This window comes from Geotrypetes seraphini, chromosome 10 (assembly GCF_902459505.1).
Source record: "Geotrypetes seraphini chromosome 10, aGeoSer1.1, whole genome shotgun sequence".
Taxonomy (NCBI): Eukaryota; Metazoa; Chordata; class Amphibia; order Gymnophiona; family Dermophiidae; genus Geotrypetes; species Geotrypetes seraphini.
The window spans coordinates 114,113,827-114,133,979 of record NC_047093.1 but is presented as its reverse complement, the minus strand read 5'-3'; positions in this window follow the sequence as shown (position 1 = coordinate 114,133,979).

The following is a 20,153-nucleotide window of genomic DNA, read 5'->3' as shown; positions in this document are numbered from 1 at the left end:
TTAATACCCCTTCTTTTTACAAAACCATAATGCAGTTTTTAGCACCGGCCAAAGCGGTAACAGCTCCGACACTCATAGGAATTCTATGAGCATTGGAGCTGTTACTGCTGCAGCCGGCGCTAAAAACCGTGCCATGGTTTTGAAAGGGGGGGGGTAAATTATAATGTAATGACATCACATCACATATAGGGGGTTTTACAATAAGCAAGAACATAAGAATTGCCGCTGCTGGGTCAGACCAGTGGTCCATCGTGCCCAGCAGTCCACTCCCGCGGCAGCCCTTAGGTCAAAGACCATTGCCCTAACTGGGACTAGCCTTACCTGCGTACGTTCTGGTTCAGCAGGAACATGTCTAACTTTGTCTTGAATCCCTGGAGGATGTTTTCCCCTATAACAGCCTCTGGAGGAGCGTTCCAGTTTTCTACCACTCTCTGGGTGAAGAAGAACTTCCTTATGTTTGTACGGAATCTATCCCCTTTTAACTTTAGAGAGTGCCCTCTCATTCTCCCTACTTTGAAGAGGGTGAACAATCTGTCTTTATCTACTAAGTCTATTCCCTTCATTATCTTGAATTTTCGATCATGTTCCCTCTCAGTCTTCTCTTTACAAAGGAGAACAGGCCCAGTTTCTCGAATCTCTCATTGTATGGCAACTCCTTCAGCCCCTTAACCATTTTAGTCGCTCTTCTCTGGACCCTTTCGAGTAGTACCATGTCCTTCTTCATGTACGGCGACCTGTACTGGACACAGTATTTCAGGTGGGGGAGTACCATGACCTGGTGCAGTGGCATGATAACCTTTTCCAATCTGTTCGTGATCCCCTTCTTAATCATTCTTAGCATTCTGTTTGCCCTTTTCGCAGCTGCCGCACATTGCGCAGACGGTTTCATTGACTTGTCGACCAGTACTCCCAAGTCTCTTTCCTGGGAGGTCTCTCCGAGTACCGCACCAGGCATCCTATATTCGTGTATAAGATTGTTTGTTACCGACATGCATCACCTTACACTTATCTCATTAGCCATGTCGCAGCCCATTTTTCGAGTGTGTTTATGTCACGTTGCAGGTCTTTGCAAACCTTCTGCATCTTCACTACTCTGAATAACTTCGTATTATCCGCTTGGTGCTCTTCAACATATTTATAAACGATCTGGACATTGGTACGACGAGTAAGGTGATTAAATCTGCGGACGATACAAAGTTATTCAGAAAAGTTCCTTTTGCTCACATTGTTTGTCCCCACATGGATCATTACCGCCATATCTTCCTCTTCCACGCTGTTGATCTTGTCGATGCGGTTCACTATGTCTTGTATCTTGGCTCCCGGTAGGCAGATCACCAGCCGATCCTTTCTTCTTCCCGCTATGTGGCCTTTTCGACTTGTCTGATGATGGATTCCCCCATGATGATCGCTGTCCTCTCTGTCTTCTCTTATCTCTCCAGCCTTGGTGTATGTCCATCTCTTCAGCCATAGGTCCGTGTCCTTTGTGCACTTCCATCTTCCCTCTACCTGGTGTTGGCTTGCACTGGATTCGTCTTCCTGTGGGTTCCCTCTGCTGTTTCCAGGAGTCGCTGCTGTGTCACTCATTTCTTCCTTGTGGCTGTCCTCCAGGTGGTCCTTACTCCCTGTAGGTGTATCTCTGCAGTTCCACCGTTGCTGGTGATTTTCCATGGCCTCCCTGTATGCCTCCTCGATGAACTTCTCCAGCTTCTGCACTTCATTCTCAATGGTTTCCTTTGTTTTGACGTTCTCTGCATCTCTGTCCTCCTCCTCCACTTCTCAAAGTGCTTCTAGTTCCAGTATTCTGCCCTCTAGGAGTTTCCCAAAGTTCTCTTCAAGGATTACCAGCAGTAAGTATTGTCCAAAAATACACAATCTCAGTTCTCAGAAGCAAACCCCAAAACAAAACTAAGGCAAAAACTTCCAGCCAAACAATAAGGCAATTTTAATTCACTTGCCTATAGTGCAGCAGACTTCCATAAGCAGTATCTCACTAGGCAGTTCATGGTATGGCTCCAACCACATGGCTTGTACGTCCTGGTTTCCAGGCTCCAACTACTCTGATCCAGCCTTTACCAGATCCTTGCCATCCAGAACTCTTAGCCCTGAGCATTCCTGCCTTCCATGCTGCTTCTCCCCCCACCTCTCTAGCTTTTTTACTCTCTGATGTAAAAGCCTACAGCCATGCCCCAAACCCTCAGGCTTTCCTGATGGTTCTAGTCTCAACTTGCATGTGACTACTAGGAACAGAGCTAGAGTTGTGTGTGTGGTGTGGAGCAGGCAGATCTTCTCGCCTGCTCCCTCTAGAGGACAAGGATGGGTCATACTCAAAATTGTCTGCTTAGGTTTTAAAGTGTGCTGTTTCAGGTGAATTAGGTTCTGGCATGTGCACTGTCTGGGGACAGACCTAGCAGGCATAGGTTGAATACCACACAGGGGTTGTGTTGTGATGCAGCGGGAGAGAATGGGTATCTCTTTCACTGCTGGGGGTGGTTTGTTTGGAGGTGGGAGAGAGTGGCCATCTTTCCCGCTGTAGGGGGGGGAATGTTGTGTGGCAGCAGAGAATGGGTATCTCTCCCACTGCTGGGGTGTGTGTGCGATTCTCAAAACGGCTTTACTAGCTGTCTCCAACACTGCCATGCTGGGGTTTAAAGGAGTGCTGCCTAGGTTTTAAACAGTGCTGTTATTAGTGCTACCTGATTCACGATTCAAATCGATTCACCGATTCATTTCGGGTGAATCGATTTGAGACGATTCAAACCCCCCAAAAATCGGCCTCCCAATTCAGTGTCTGACCCTCCCCCCTCGCCCTCTAAAGCAGGATCGGCAGCGCTGCCTCTTGCTGGCCGGCGCTGCTGCTCCTGCTTTAGAGGGCGATGGGGGGGGGGTCAGTCGGGAAATGCTGCAGTGTCCAGCTTCCCCCCAGGCCTCCTGCACCTCCCTTTACCTGATTGCAGCAGAGAGCAGCCTGCAGAAAGGATCGCGGGTACTTTAGCGATCCTTGCAGGTTGCCATAGGCATCTGGAGCTGTCGTCCCTCTGCCTCAATCCTGTCTCTGACATCAGAGGAGGGGCAGGACCGTGGCAGAAGGATGACAACTCCTGAGGCCTATGGCAACCTGCAAAGATTGCTAAAGTACCTGCAATCCTGTCTGCATGCTGCTCTCTGCTGAAATCAGGTAAAGGGAGGCGTGGAGGCCAGAGGGGAACACACAGGCCTTCCGGTGGGGACAGTCCTTCGGGGGAGGAGGTACAGTCTTTTTGGGAGCAGGCCTTCAGGGGGGTGCAGGCCTTCAGGGGGGACAGACCTTCGGGGGGAAGATGCAGTCCTTCCGGGGGGAAGGCAGGCCTTCAGGGGTGGGGTGTAGGCCTTCAGAGGGGTGCAGACCTTCAGGGGGGACAGACTTTCAGGGGGGATGTGCAGTTCTTCAGGGGACAGGCCTTCAGGGGGTTCAGACCTTCATGGGAGAGGTGCAGTCCTTTGGGGGGGGACAAGCCTTCAGGGGTGGGGTGCAGGCCTTCGGGGGGGGACAGACCTTCAGGGGAGGGGGCCCTGGTGTAGAAGTACACAGAGGGAGGGAGAGAAGGGGGGGGTTCAAAGAGATGTGCATATGCCAGACTATGGGGGGAAGAAATAATGGGTCTAAAACAGAGGAGTGGGAGAGAGATGGTGGATAATGGGATTTAGGGAGGGAAGGAACAGAAAGGGAAAGAAGTTGGACACAAGGGATGGTGTGGAGGGGGGATAGAGATACTGGATAGGAGGGTAGTTGGGTACAGAAAGGGAGAGATGGTAGACCCTGGGGTGGTGGGGAAGGAGGAAGAGATGCTGGATGAAAGGGTAGTTGAGAAAAGGTGGATCTGTGGATGGAAATGAATAAAAGGAAAGATGTCAGACCTCCAGGGGAAGGAAGGGAAATGGAAGAGGAGGACAGAGATAGAAGATTGATGGTTAGCATGGAGAAAGAAAAAAAGAAGGAGGCCCTGGCAAGCAAGTTATCAGTAGACAACCAGGGCCTGGGACAAATAAGATCTGAATACTGACCAGACAACAAAAGGTAGAAAAAATAATTTTATTTTCTGTTTTGTGATTACAATATGTCAGATTTGAAAAGTGTATCCTGCCAGAGCTAGACTGCCAGAGTTAGACTGCAAACGTGAGCTAGGATTTAACAGAGAGAGGAAAAGTCTTTTTGTTTGTTTATTTTGTTTAAACCACAGAGCCAGTGTGGTTAGAAGAAGGCAAAGAGGGCGAAGAGGCTATAAAATAAACCCACCAGGATGTTTTATACAAACACCCAATTGGGCAGGAAAATCAAATCGAATGGAATCAAAAATCAATTCAATAGGCTGAATTGAATTGAATCAAAATTTTTTTCCTGAATCAGGCAGCACTAGCTGTCACTGTACCAGCACCCCAGGACCAGTTGCTGTTTTCCATTTCTTTCCTAATAATTCCATTCTATTTGCTTTCATAGCCACCACTGCACATCGAGCTGTGGGTTTCAATGTAATCTCAACAATGATACCTACTGTAGATCCATTTCTAGAGCGGTGATTCCTAATGTGGAAGCCTGCATCACAAAGCTATATAGTTCAGATTTATTTTTCCCACATATATCACTTTGCATTAGCGCACATTGCATTAGCCCAGTCTCCCAGTCTTGCAAGATTCTCATGCAATTTTTCCCAATCCTCTTGCGATTTAACAACTTTGAACAACTTTGTGTCAAGAGCAAATGTTATTATCTCACTAGTTACTCCCATCTTTAGATTATTGATAAATATATTAAAAAGCAGCAGTCCCAGCACAGACCCCTTGGGAACCACACTATTTACCAAGTGAAAAAAATCCAATTGTCACAAACCCATGAGCACAGAACTAATCCCAACCATCAAACCCTTTCCTGCAAAGATTGCAAATCTCTCTTCAGGAAGACTGCTTAGATACCAGCTGTTGTGAGTAATAATAAAGGAATCCTTTAAATCATAAGATTTGTTGAGAAGGAGGAAAAAGCCTCAAACTCTAGACTCCCACTATCACTTTTACATGCGGGCAAGCATCAACAAGGAGATACCACATTGGCATAAAATAACCTCCTCCTCTCCAAACCAGTCTTTCTTTCTTTCTTTCATTTTCTATCTTGTTCTCTCCAAAGAGCTCAGAACGGGTTACAGGTTAAACATACAGCACATAATATACAATTAACAGGTTACAATTTGCCGTAATTATAGTACAAGTTTAGGATACAAGTTTTTATCCTAACATGACACATACTAAGTGAAACGAACGGGCAACACAGAAAAAGTCTAAAAATTACATAAGCGACAAGAATGCAGATAATAATAAAGATTATAACAATAAGAAGGTCTTTTATCCACCCCTGCATCCAACTAAAATACAGATCCCAAGGATTAGATAAACCAGAATTACGTTTAAGTTCAGCAGAGAGGTCTTCTAATTTTTTTAATGGCCATAGTAACCTTACCCGTGGGACCTGTATTGTCAGGAATAAAGGTGCAACAGGATAAAGTACTGGGGAGAATTTTACAGACACCCCCCTTCTCAGCAAGGATCATATCCAGGGCCATGCGGTTTTGGAAAGACATCTGAGAAGTGGGGCCTAACTGATCGATGCTGATTATAATAAATGTAATTAATCCAATCAACATTCTTATTGATAGTAATAAGGGGAATAAGGGACTCAAACCCAGCCTTAACCTGGTCTCGGGCCTTGAATTCATCTGGGACCCCTCTTGGGACCCCTATAGCATCTATGTATACATGTGGATCAAAACTACCAAGGAGATCACGTTTATGTCGAGGCAAAGGGGAGGAGGTGCCATGCTAATAGGAAGGGTGTCCTTCAGAGAGGATATGCAGGGGCATGATAACCTTAGCTAAAGTGCACTGGCCTATCCACTGGCTGGGCAGCCTAACACGGAGCCGAGTAAATATCACCTAGGGTGAAAATCTGATGCTGCAACAATGAGGCATACCTATAATCCAAGACAGAATAATAACCAGGGGGAAAATTGCCAAAAAACTACCCTGTGTCAGATTAGAAACATGACATGTATAATTACCCTCATAGATGGTAACGGCTATGTCAAGCTTTTTCTGTCCAGGCAGCAAAGGATATTTGGAACGCCACAGCACACAAAGGGGATTGGTAAAATTAGAGGAGGGATTGGTAAATAACCCAAAAAAGCATGGTTGGATACCAGGAGGGAGGTCCAGAGGTACAGTTCCTAAATGGGGTCTAGCTTGAGCACATATGTAACAATTACTCTTATTATGTTGATCAGCAGTGAATTTCATCCATTCTAACCAAAGGTTACGTTCTGAAAAACCTATCTCAACAGCCATAGTATCTTCAAAGGTAGGGTTGGCAATAGCCATCATGTCAGTAAGTTTATTTAATTTGGGGGCTAGTGGATTAGTATTTTTGGGGGCCCCACTAAATGGCGGGAGAGGATGAGTGGAGGTAGATAGATCCCATAAGAAAAACTGGCGAGGCAGATAGCTAGACCCACCCTTAAACCACATGCTCATAAAGTACATACCTTCATCAGTAGGTCTAGGGTTTTCAATGGTAAGAAAAAGCTTAATAATTTGTTCACCTTTCCTATAACAGTTTCCGACATTACGAAGGGTCATACGGCTAAGCAGAGATTTACCATTTTGGTCCACTCTTTTCTGAGCACTTTCTGGTTTATAAGCTCAGTCAGTGCCAGTGTTCCACCCTACCACTCCCCAGGATGCACACTTATCCCCCCCAGTGTGAGTCAGTAACACATATGTATATGTCTTTAGTTTTAGGAATCTCAGAGGACCAATGGCACAGCCATGTGACATCAATTGATGAACAGTCCACAATGTCACAATACTCAAAAGTGAAGGTGGCCATGTGCACACTGCTGGAATTATACCAAAGGGTAGTATACTGTCTATCTTTCTGGATTCCAATTGAAGGGCAGCCCTTGGGAGGAAGTCCAGCTTGACGTCGTGTTCGCAAAGAGGTGCCTGGGGTGTGGTTTACAGCAGGGGTATCATTTACAGATGGGTATGGGCAAAAGGGTCGTGGACCCAGGACACATCATCCCTGTAGACACAGTTGGAAAGGATCCATACAGGAAGAAAAACTAGCAGTTGGTAGTTGATAAAGTTGGTAGAATGCTGCGATGAGATCATCATGTTGTTCCACTGGAGGAGGTGAAATCTGCGCAGGGACGACTTGCTTCTGGGGTTTTAGGTTAACCCTCTTCAAGCGACTTGCGTAGATCCAAACAGGAGACTCCTCAGTGAGTACAGCGGTCCTGGTCGCAGCGATCACAGTGGTGGGAGGGCCAAAGGGGAAATCTGTCTGCTTCCTATCCTTGAAAAGCTTCTGGACAATGACTTCATCACCAGGCTGAAAGAAATGGTAGGAATCTGTGGAGAGAAAGGAGAGGTGCATGACACATTTCTTTCTTTTTTTTCTTTTTTTTAAATTATTTATTTATAAATTTCAAAATTTAACACAAGAATCCTATTGTTACAGCAAATCAGAGAAAATACATACAAGAAAATTATCCATTTGTTACACAACATAATCCAGTAATTCTTAATAAGATAACATAAAATAACAATAATTTCAATGTTGTGAATAAATTATCCTTTCTTAGACCACGATAACCTCCTAACAGGGCAAGATGTGAGGAGAAAGGGAGTTCTCAACCAATGTAATTAATTAAAAGGAAAAAGGCTTAACATGATTCAAACCAGTCAAAAAATAAAATTACAGCCATCACACTTATGTAAACTTTTTAGTGTCCAGAAAGGTACGAAGCTGCTCCGGCATAAAGTATACATATTTAGTACCAACATATCGAATCAGACACTTACAAGGATAGCTTAACAAGAAGGTAGCTCCCAATTTTAATGTTTCTTCTCTCATATTTAGAAATAATTTCCTACGTTCCTGAGTAGATTTTGTAACATCAGGAAAAATCCATATTTTTTCTCCCAAAAATAAATTCTGGGAAAAACGAAAAAAAGTTTTCATAATCATATTTAAGTCTTGTTCAAAGACCAGTGAAACTAAGAGAGTACCACGGTACTGAATCTCTTCCTGTGAAGTTTCTAATATCCCAGTAATATCTTTTAAATCCAATTCCAGTGGTTTATCCAACTGTTTGTCAGTATTGTTTTCTGGTCTTCTAGGAAGATAGTATATCTTATTTATAGGTGGAATCAGTTCTTGAGGAATTTTAAGATTTTCCATAAGGTATTTTTTGAAAACTTCAATTGGTGAAGAAACAGAAAGTTTAGGAAAATTTAATACCCTTAAATTCAATCTTCTATTGAAGTTTTCCAGTTGCTCTATTTTATTCTGAATAACAGTTCTGTCCTTAATCATATTAGCTGAAATAGCTTGTAATGAGGATATTTCTTTATTCACTTGATCAAATTTCCTCGTTGTTTCTAATTGGTTATTTTGGACTAAATTAGACAAATCATCAAGTTTACTCACAACTTTGGAAGTATCGTCTGCTGATTTAGTAGCTGCAGCTTCGAGCCTCTGAAGCACTTTCCAAATATTGTTCAGAGTTACTTCTGAGGAGTCGGTTCCCTCCGCTCCTAAAATCGATGTTGACTCGGCGTCTTGGGCTGCGTGGTCACCCCCACTGCAGGACAGCATCGAACTGCTCAGGTTCTCAGCAATCTCGCGCTCCTCGCAGTCCTGCGCCGGATTCGGTGGTAGCCTGGCTGCTTGAGGGGAGAGCGATGTCTCGAGTCCCATGGCTCCGGCGTCTCCATCCGTCGGTGCTACAGCGGGTAAGTTTCCCCCTCCAAAAAAGACTGGTGAGCTCGTGAGAAACCGGTCCATCTGCAATTGCCCGAGCTTAGTGGGGTCTGCTCAGAGAATGCCCTTGCGCTTACTATGAGGCATATTAATGTTAAATTTTGAAGAATATATGCTAGTAATAAATGTACTAGTAAGAAAGCAAGGAAAGACGAAACTCCAGCTCTCACAGCGTCATGCCGCCGCCATCTTGCCCCACGTTTCTTTCAACATGCCCTAATGTTTCAATGAGCTTTCGGACGTATTCTTTCTGTATCAAGGGGAGATCACTACTCTCAACTATTGAGGATTTGTCTACCCACGGGGCGGGGAAAGGTCGTCCCATGAGAATTTCAAAGGGAGAGTAGCCAGTGGTGCAGTGAGGCTGCATCCTAATTTCAGCTAAAACAATAGGAAGGAATATTTTCCAATTCACAAACGTGCCAGTTATGGCTTTCCTGATTTTGTCTTTAATAGTCCTGTTCATGCATTCGACAATACCGGAACTCTGTGGGTGATATGGGAGATTAAATTTCCACTCAATGCGGAGTGCGGTAGCTAAATCTTTGCATACTCTGGCAGTGAAAGCAGGACCATTATCTGAGTTTATGTGTGTGGGACATCCCCAACTAGGGATGATTTTGCGAAGTAAAATGTTCACCACAGTCTGAGCAGTTTCATTTGTAGTGGGAAAAACTTCAGGCCATCGGGAGAACATGTCAACAATAACAAGGGCCCGGTGGGTCCCGGTGGCATGAGGAATATGAGTAAAGTCAATCTGTAAGTGTGTAAAAGGAGAAGTGGGGTAAGTAAAGTGCTGGTGTGGTGCTTTATGGGGTATGTTAGGATTAGCATGGAGACAGGTTAGACATTGAGCTATATATGTCTGTATCAGGGAGCGAAGGTCAAGAATGAAAAAATCATTGGCAAGAAGTTGAAATGTTGAGCGAGCACTGTGATGACCAATGCCATGATATTGGGCAATGAATAAGGGGGAGCTAGCGGCTGGTATACAAGATTTCCCCTCTTTGCACCAAAGTCCGTCCAAAGGGTGGCTTTGGGCACCTGCCAGACGCCAGGCATCAAGTTCAGAGGGGGTAACAAAGGACTGAAGCTGAGAAAAAAGAGAGGAAGGGGGAAAAGCAGGAGGGGAAAGAAGAGGAAGAAGAACAAAGGAGGGAGGGGGGTTCAAAGCAGCTTGTTTAGCAGCGCAGTTGGCCAGACCATTACCTCTGGCAGCTTCAGTCTGGAGACAGGTGTGTGCACGACAATGAAGGATAGCAACTGCAGCAGTAAGTAAGTAAGACAGAGAGAAGGTCCGAAACAAGGGAAGAATGGGAAATGGGCTTACCATCGGCTGCCACAAAGCCACTACGTTGCCAGATAACACCGTGGTCGTGTAGAACACCAAAGGCATATTTTTTAGTCAGTGTAAATGTTAACGCGTTCACCAGAGAAAAGGTGGCAGGCGCGAGTAAGGGCAATGAGTTCAGCAGCCTGGGCCGAGGGATAGGGGAGGGAAGAGGCCTCATGGATAATGTCAGGGAGTTCAACCACAGCAAATCCTGTGTGGAAGGTGTTGTCATTAGGACGTGAGCAGGAACCAACAACAAAAATAGAGGAAGCATGAGGGAGAGGGGTGGAGGACAAGTCAGGGCGGGAGGAAGTGTCTTGATGTATCAGAGAGACACAGGAATGATCAGGAGGAAGGGAATCCTGTTCACCCTTGAGACCCAGAAGCCCATTTAAAAGGAGGGCGGGGCTGTAAGTCGGGGCAGAATATCTGATGGTGAGATTTGGATTAGAAAGAAGGATAACCTCATAACCACTAAGGCGCTGAGCAGACATATGCTGGGTATGAATGTTGCGAAGGAGGGCTTGGACATCGTGAGAAGTGTAAAGGGTAGTGGGGTGACCAAGGGTCAGAGGAGTAGCCATCTCTACCACCATAGCACATGCAGCCAGGGCTCTCAAGCAGGCAGGCATGCTTTGAAGTTGAACAGGAGTGACTTTAGGAAAAAAGGCAACAGGGCATAATTTACCGCCATGATCCTGTGCCAGGACTCCCGTCATGGTTTCACAATTATCTCGAGCAAAAAGATGAAACATTTGGTCATAATCAGGGAGACCCAGGCCTGGGCTAGAAACCAAAGCACATTTCAAATGTCCAAAAGCATCCAACATTTCTTTAGTCCATCTGATAAGATCAGTCATTTCAGGACCTAGGGTCTGTCTCAGAATCTGATCATAGAAGGAACAATCAGGGATCCATTGGCAGCAGTAACCAATCATACTAAGAAAAGTAAACATGTCCTTCTTGGTAGCTGGGCGGGGCAGACCCAGAACAGCAGCAATGCGGGAGATGCTAATTTTCCTCTGACCATGAGACAGGACAAAACCCAGGTATTCCACCTCAGATTTACACCATTGCAGTTTCTTTCATGACACCTTGTGACCACACACAGACAACCATTGTAAAAGGTCTAAACTATCAGCCTAGCAGGTCTCCTGAGTTATGGAACATAGAAGGAGGTCATCCACATACTGGATGAGGACAGAACCATGAGGGGCAGTCCATGGCTGTAGAGTAGCTGAAGGACAATGGAAAACACCACAGGGGAGTCAACATAGCCCTGGGGCATTCTACACCAAGTATACTGCTGTTGCTTAAATGTGAAGGCAAAAAGGGGCTGAGTAGCCTCATTAACAGGGACTGAAAAAAAGCATTTTTCAGGTCAATGACAGAAAAAACAGTGGCTGCAGGTGGAATGGAAGAGAGGAGGGAAGGAACATCAGGGACAATGGGTGCAATGGGAATCACCAAAGCATTAACAGCCCTAAGGTCTTGGATGAAATGGGGGGGGGGGGGGTGCCATCAGCTTTGACAATAGGATTGATGGGCATATTGTAGGAAGAGATGGTGGTTTTAATAATACCGGAGGAAAGAAAAGAAGCAATCAGTGGAATCATGACTCTCTCTTTTTCCCGGGAGATTGGGTACTGCTTAATGAAAACGGGAGTGAGTGATTTCAGAGAAGCACAATAGGGGGTGCATGAAATAGAGCCTACATCATTGTCAGCGGAAGCCCAAACCGGGGAGTCTGGGGGAAGGGGCAAAAGCATGTCAGGGCAAGTGGAAAGGTAAAGGGTGGACGGAGGATGAATGGGAATGACGGAGGAAAGGACATGCAAACCTCCTGTATCATCTGTAGTGAGCTGGATGAGAAGAGGGAAAAAAAGATCACGACCAAAAAGGCTGATAGGGCAATGGGGAATAATAAGAAAGGAGTGCTGGAATAGCGTGAAGCCTGTATTTGGATGGGCTACAGACAGGGGTGTGGGACGGTAAGATTTAGTCAAAACCCCATTAATTCCCATGGAAGGTTCAGCATTCATGTGCGGACCCTGATAGTGTAAGTAAATTCTGACAGGAACTGGTCTGGTAACCAAAGTGCTTTTGTGCTTTGTTTAATTCAGACTGCAAATTAGAGGAATGCTGCTTTAAGGCAGAAAGAGAAAACCAGAATCACATTCCTTAAGGTCAGTGACTAGCATCGAAAGAAGCACAGCGAGAATTTACAACTTGCTAATCTTCTGAAAAAACCCCAACAACATTAGCCTTGCACAAGAAAGGAAGCCTGTAAAACGGAATTTTTTTTTTCTTTTGTTTTGTTTTGGGGTTTTTTATAAGCCAGCACAGAACACAGAGGGAGCAGCCGAAGGAGGAACACAAAATATGAGGCAGAGTCAGACTATTTCACGTGTGAGATAGAGCCAGAGAAACAGTTCTGTGTACAAGCTATGGCAAAAGGAAAAAAGATCTTAGACTAACAGCTATCAAACTCTGCCTGCAATTCATTCCACATAACAGCATGTCCTACCTCAGTGTTAAACTTATAAACGTATATGGGGAAGGACTGGTGACACAGAGAGATGTGAGCTGGAGGGAGAGTGTCACACACACGGGCAACATAAGCTTACAAGTCTCATCTTTCTTGCTGCCTTTCTGACCCATTACAAAAACAATATAACAATGCAGAAATTGTCGCTTACCTTACCTTATAAGCGAGGTACAGTAATAATATACAAATAAAATCTTATACTCTATTTCTTATCTCTAAAGCGATAGAAGAGAAAAGCGCATGCAAAGACACAGACGACAGAGTGGGAAGGCGTTTCTATAAATAATCTCATTCCTCCCGAAAGAACGGCAGCCGCTCACATTCATGGAGGGAGTTTCCCAAAAACTCCGCAATAGAAATAGAGACTTCCCAAAAGTCTTTACTTAATAAATAAAGGTTTAGAACAGGACACCAATACCAGTGAGTATTAAAGAATCAGAACTCAAAATTCAGAAATACTCACAAGGTGCTGGTGATGTCTAGTCCATCCCGGACGACGAGCCCAAATTGAAATGAACGGGGTCCGTTTCTTGGTCACGAAACCGCCCTGCAAAACCCTGTCGCCTTTCAGATATCTGGAGGCAATCCCCTTAGGAAGGAAGGATACTCAGACTTGTCCCAAAGAGATTGCCTGTTTTATTATTTGTCTTACATCCAGTTTTATACCTTTTTACATGGGTCAGTGGTATTAGCAGATGACGTGAGTAAAAACCATATCTGGTGACAGGATACATAAACTTCAAAAAAAGTAACCAACACAAGAAAGGTGGGTGGGTGAAAAGTATATGTGCTTCATTAACAAGATTAAATGACCTTGTCTCAGAACATATCAGCAGAATCAAAACAAACTGTGTCTGTGTTTGTGTTTGTGTTTCCTTAGCACAAGCAGAGTTAGAAAACTTATAAGATATATGTGTGTCACTTCACTAAGGGTTTAATCTTAACATATGTGGAGGGGCATAATCAAAAGGGAGGTCTAAGTCCGTTTACGTCCATCTCGCAAGTCGTCCAAAGTTAAAAAGAGCCTAAGACACATTTTCGAAAGAGACGTCTAACTTTTTTTGACTTTCGAAAATCGACTAAGTATATGTCCTGCCGATCTGATCGTCCAAGCTGCTAAATCGTCCATCTTTATACCACATTTCCATCCAACTTTCTGTCCAAGTCCAAAACGCCTAGAACAAGCCCTGTTGGACGTGGGAGGGGTCTGCAAAGTGATGGACTGCACACCCAGACATGCCACCTAACTTCACAAAAAGGGTGCCATGGCTTCTCCTCACTATAGCTCCCTTATAGGTGATGGTGAGGCCCCCAAACCACCTCCAGAATCCCCTAGACCCACTTATCTACCACCCCAATAGCCCTTATGGCTGCAGGAGCCACTTATATGCTAGTCAAAAAGGGTTTTGGGGGTGTATAGGGCAGTGCACATGTTTCAGTATCAATGCAGTGATTACAGGGGCTTATGGGCATGGGTCCTCTTCTCTATGGGTCCCTAACCCACCCCCAAGATGACTTAAGCTGCCTATGGGCTTGGCAGGTGATGATGGTCTGGAGGCTGAAATATAAAGTTGTGCATATAATTTTTATTGGGGTGGGGGGGTTGGTGATCACTGGGGTAGTGTGTGGTGGTCTGTGTTATGTGTTCGAAGTGCATATCTGGTGAGTTTAGGTAGGTTTTTGTAACTTAGACCATGTTTTACATGGTCTAAGTCACAGTTCCGTCTAGGCTCTGTTGTTAAACTTTCAGTTATACATGCTGTACAACTAAGTCTAAGCTAGCCCACGTCCCACCCAACTCCCGCCCTCAACACGCCTCCTGAAACGCCCCATTTAGCTTTGGACGTTGAGCGGCACTATGAAGGCCTAGGTCGTTTAGAAATACGTCCAAAACCCGGTTTTATTATCAGCGCATGGATGTTTTTGAGAAATGTTCGTCCAAGTGCCGACTTAGGCCGGTTTTTGGACGATTTCTCTTTCGATTATGAGCCCCATAATATACAGGCTACAGGTTACAATTTGCCATAGTTACAGTGCAAGATTTTTCAATAGAAGTTTTTTTTTTCTAACGTGACATACTGGAATCTGATACATTTCTTTGTAATCTATCAGCATGGGCAGGGGATTTAGGTGAAGAGGTATGTTTATTGCTTTCATAAAGTTGAGGAGTCCTTCAAGGGATCTGATCTGCGGGGGCAGTTGATTCCAGTGGCTCAGTATAAAGTGGGAACATTGTTTGGCAGTTTGCAGTTAAAGGGCATGACTAGGGGACGTTTTGAGACATATTTCATCCTGGGAGCGGAGGGGCCTGTTCGGCATGTCCATAGGAAGCAAGAATGTCGTGCAAGGATTTGAATGCTAGCATCAGGCCCTTGAAGACACAGCATTTGGCTACAAGCAGCCAGTGAGCTGACAATAGAGCCTGGGAGACAGGGTCTTGGGCACAGCGGTTTTTTAGAAGTCTGATTGCTGCATTTTGTACATGCTGGAGATGTTGCATATTCTGCGTCATGATACTGTTGAATAACGCATTGCAGTAATGCATTAGAGAGTACTAAGGAATAGAGTAGTTGGGTGAAGTCAGACTCTGAAAAGTAGTTCCTTATTTTTTGTAGTTGTTGCAGGTAGTAAAATGAGGAAGATACCACTTGAGAGATATGTTGGAAAGTGATAAGTTGCAGTCAAGGAGCATTCCTAGGCTGTGTGCTTGGTCTTTTGCAGTTATGGTGGTTGAGTCCCAATGCAGTAAGGGACAGGCACAGTTAAAGTGTTCTTTGTGGATCCATAGAAATGTGTGTAGTTGTAATTTGTTGATGGACATCCAGTTTTTGATTTCTGAGAGGCAGTTTAGGAGTTTCGTGATCTGGGTGTCATGGATTTCTCCTAGCAGTAGGTGCAGTTGGATGTCATTCGCGAAGGAGTGAATCTGTATTTGGTATTTGTGGGCTATGTCTAAGACAGGCCTAATGTAGAGATTGAATAATAGGGGGGATAGTAGAGCCCTCTGTGGAACACAGTATTTGATCAGTTTCGATAATTCATCGATAAGCAGAATGCTTTGTGATCTGTTATTCAGGAAAGAGGCAAACCATCGTAATACAGTGTCTCAGATTCCAATTTCAGGGAGCAGTTCAATGAGGAGAGGATGGTCAACAGTGTTAAACGCCACGCTGAGATTCAGCAGCACTAGAAGGACATCATTACCCTTACCCATGAGTTTCCAGCAGTCGTTGATGATGTCAAGAAGGACGGTTTCAGTACTGTGGAATTTCCTGAATCCCGATAGGGATCTTTGTTTGTCGATGAAGGAGTGCAATTGGGCAATTGTTAAACAACACTGTTTTTTCCAGGATCTTGGAGACGAAGGGTAGGTTGGAGACAGGTCTAAAGTTGTCGGGCATGTTAGGGTCGAGTATGAGTTTTTTCAAAATCGGCCTGATGACTACTTACTTCCAGCTTGCGGGCACTATGCCTGTTTGCAGAGAGTTGTTGATGAGAGGAAGGATGCAGTCTACAAAGGCATCTTTCACCATTACTAGGAGGCATGGTGGACAGGGATCTAGGTTGGAATCAGAAGGGCGAATAGTGTCTAGTGGCAATGTCATCACGGGATACAGTTTAGTTTCTCAGTTGTAGTTTTAATTATCTTGCCTGAGTTGTGGGGGGATGTTGTCTGTAGCGCAGTGGAGTTGAGGTGAGATTGTATTTTGTCTACTTTGTTAGCGAAGTAGTCTGAGAGCATTTCACTATTGAGTTTGGTGTTAAGGCACTGGTTGTCTCCTTGTGATGTTGTGAGTATATTTTTTGTTAGTTCAAAAAGGTTTTTTGATCTATTGAGGGTCTTTAATAGTTGTTTGGAGTTGTATTTCTTTTTAGCTTCTAGGGTGACTTTTTTATATTCTTCATTCAGTTCCTTCCATTTGGACCTGTCACTGTTAAGCCTGGATTTGTACCATTTCCTTTCTGCTTTCCTTAGTTCTATTTTCTTAGTTCTTAAGTCGTCAGTTAACCAGGGGGGAGGAGTATTTGCGGGGATAGTATTTGAACTCTTTGACTGGCTAGCCCTTCATATAGGGTTTTACCTCAGTGTGCCAGTCCACAGCAACCTCGTCAACATAACATAACATAATAATCAGCTGGACTGCAGGACCGTGAATCTCTATGAAGTTTACAAAAGATGAGATGTACAATTGAATAAACAGAATTAGTTACCCAGATATTTAACAAACAAATTTGTTTTTAAATGCCCCCTAAATTCTGAGTAAGTACTAGAAGTCACAATCAATCAATCTAAGTTCTTGCCCCATGAAGCTGCCTGATAGGACAGTAGATGGTGGTAATTTTTTTAAAGTTTACAGCCTTTGACAGGCAGAAAGATAAAACTCAAATGCAAATGTCTCTTATGTTTATTGGTAGTAAGAGAAAAGAGATCAGTTAAGTATTTAGGGGCAAGTCTAAACAAAACCTTATAGCAAAAGCAATCAAGCTTGAATTTTACTCGAGCCTCTACCGGCAGCCAGTGCAGCTCATGAAAAAAAGGTGTCACGTGGTCAAATTTCTTTAGCCCGAAGATGAGTCTGACCACAGCATTTTGAACCATACGCAGTCGCAGCACATTTCTTTGAGTAACTGTCAAGTAGACAATATTGCAATAATCAAGCTGACTAAGAATCATGGATTGCACCAAAAGTCTGAACGGTTGAGGTATCCAAGTAAGCCCTGATCAAATGAAACTTCCAGAGGGTAAAAAATCCCTTTCTGACTAAAGAGCCACTTGATTCCTCATGGGCAGAGTCTGGTCCAATATAACACCTAATATCTTAATGGTTGATTGAACAGAGTAACTATGCTTTTCAATAGACAATGATGTATCAACATTAAATGGACGTGGTGAAGCAATAAAGAACTTTGTTTTTTCAGAGTTCAGCTTCAACTTAAACTCAACCATCCACTGTTCCATTATTTTTAGCACTTCTTTTGCTATGTTCATGACTTTGAAAAGGGACCCTACAAAGGGAATAATGATTGTGATATCATCCACGTAACTAAATAGTTTTATCCCCAAGTGAGATAACTGAGAACCCAATGAGGACATATAGATATTAAAAAGTAATGGGAACAACAGTGATCCCTGAGGAACCCCACATGGATTGCTCCATATTCCTGAATGGGGGTACTGATCGACAGGATCCTGAAGCCGTCGGCGCAGTGTGCATCGGCGGCAAAGAAGGCAAACAGGATGTTGGGCATGATAAAGAAGGGAATCACGAGTAGATCGGCGGACGTCATAATGCCGCTTTACAGAGCAATGGTCAGACCACACCTGGAGTACTGTGTCCAGCACTGGTCTCCCTACCTAAAAAAGGATGTGACCCTGCTGGAGAGGGTGCAGAGGCGAGCTACGAAGCTGGTAGAAGGTATGGAAAATTTGAGCTACAAAGAACGCCTCATAAAACTGGGATTATTCACCCTTGAGAAGAGAAGACTGCGAGGGGATATGATAGAGACTTATAAAATAATAAAAGGATTCGACAAAATAGAGCGAGAAGCATCGTTATTCAAGTTGTCAAATGTGAATCAGACAAGAGGCCATGGACTGAAGTTGAGAGGCGACAGGCTCAGGACAAATACCAGGAAGTTCTGTTTCACGCAGCGTGTGGTGGACACTTGGAATGCTCTCCCGGAGGAGGTTGTGACAGAAACAACCATTCTGGGTTTTAAGGGCAAGTTGGATGCACACCTTCTTGCAAATCACATTGATGGATACGGATAAACAGGTCTTCATCGGGGAACACCTGGCTTGGCCTCCGCGTGTGCGGGTCACCGGACTGGATGGACCAGTGGTCTGATTCGGTGAAGGCGTTTCTTATGTTCTTATGATTGTCTTTGAAATGAACCTGGTAGGTGTGAGATGTAAGAAAGCCCTGGAACCACTCCAATACCTTTCCTCCAATACCAATTGCGTCCAAGCATTCTAATAATTTATCATGATCGACTAAGTCAAAAGCTGAACTTATATTGAATTACATAATCAAAGCCTTAAGACCTTTACTAAACAGGTTGTTTAAGATATCCAAAATGGCAGCGATTACTGTTTCAGTGCTAAATAAAAGTCTGAATCCAGACTGAGATTCATGCAAGAGGGAACAGTGGTCTAGATATTCCAGCAATTTAGAATGAGCCAGACCTTTCATTAGTTTTACCAAAAAAACGGAATGGATGCTATTGGCCTGTCTACAGATTCAGAATTGGGTTTTGACATTCCCACTAGGTTTAAAAGGTCTGTGGAGGGATCCTTTAAGTTGATAGCATCATTGTTGTATATCTTCTTATATTGGGGTTACTTCCTGGTTGACAGTTGATTTGTTGTGTAGGTGTGATCAAATGGTGATCAGACCAGGGTACTGATTTGGTGGTACAGCCAGGAGTTTCTGTGGTGAGCGGAGTATCTTTTAGAATAAAGATTAGATCTAGGATGTGGCCTGCAGAGTGAGCTGGCAACAGAATTCAGAATATTTCCTGGAAGCATAGGTCCGATAGTGAAGTGAAGAAGTCTTCCAGGGATCCAGTCTTGTTTGAATACCTTGCAAAGTTAAAGTTTCCAAGTATGATGACCTGGTTGTATGTGATGACCAGTTTGCTAAGAATGGATAGCAGGTCATCTAAGATGGCCATTGGAGAGTGCGGTGCTCTGTATATCAAGGTGAAGGTTAGGTCTCTGTTATGACCCACTGAGAAGGTGAGGCACTCTAGTACATCTAGTATGATAGCATCTATCAGTCTTGGGTTGAGGCTGGACTTAATGATGGTAGCTACACCTCCACCTCTAGTACTGGTATGAACAAGCTATCATTTGGTATCCCTGTTGGGCGAAACATACCCAAGGAGCTCTGTCATGGTCTTTAAGCCAGGTTTTGATAATTAGAAAGATGTCCTAGGTATTGTCTGCAAGGAGATCATTTAGTATAGTGTCTTTGTTGTTTACAGACCTTGCATTTGCCAGTGCAATTCTGAGGTTATTGTGTGTGTGTTGGGGGGGGGGGGGTGATGGGGATAGGCCTGAGGTTGCAGGGTCTGTGTGGTAATGATTTGCTGTGGAGAAGGTGAAACAGATATCTACCATGGTCTGTGATGACTGGAATGGAGAAATACATGCTGGCAAGGAGATTAATTGGCATACAAATAGGACAGCAGAGATTGTGGCATTGGTATTATGAAGGTAGTGTAATTTTGAATGACTGTGGTGGCTAGGTTAGGGTTATAGAGCCTTGATAAGATTTGGTTGGGTAACAGGTGGAGTGTGTTGAGGATGATTGGTGGTTGGGTGTATATATGTAATGTGAGCCTAGGGTTGGATGGGGAGAGGGAGGGTGGGAGGGCATCTCGAAAGTTCTCCTGGAGTTAGCATATCCTTTGTCAAGGGTGCA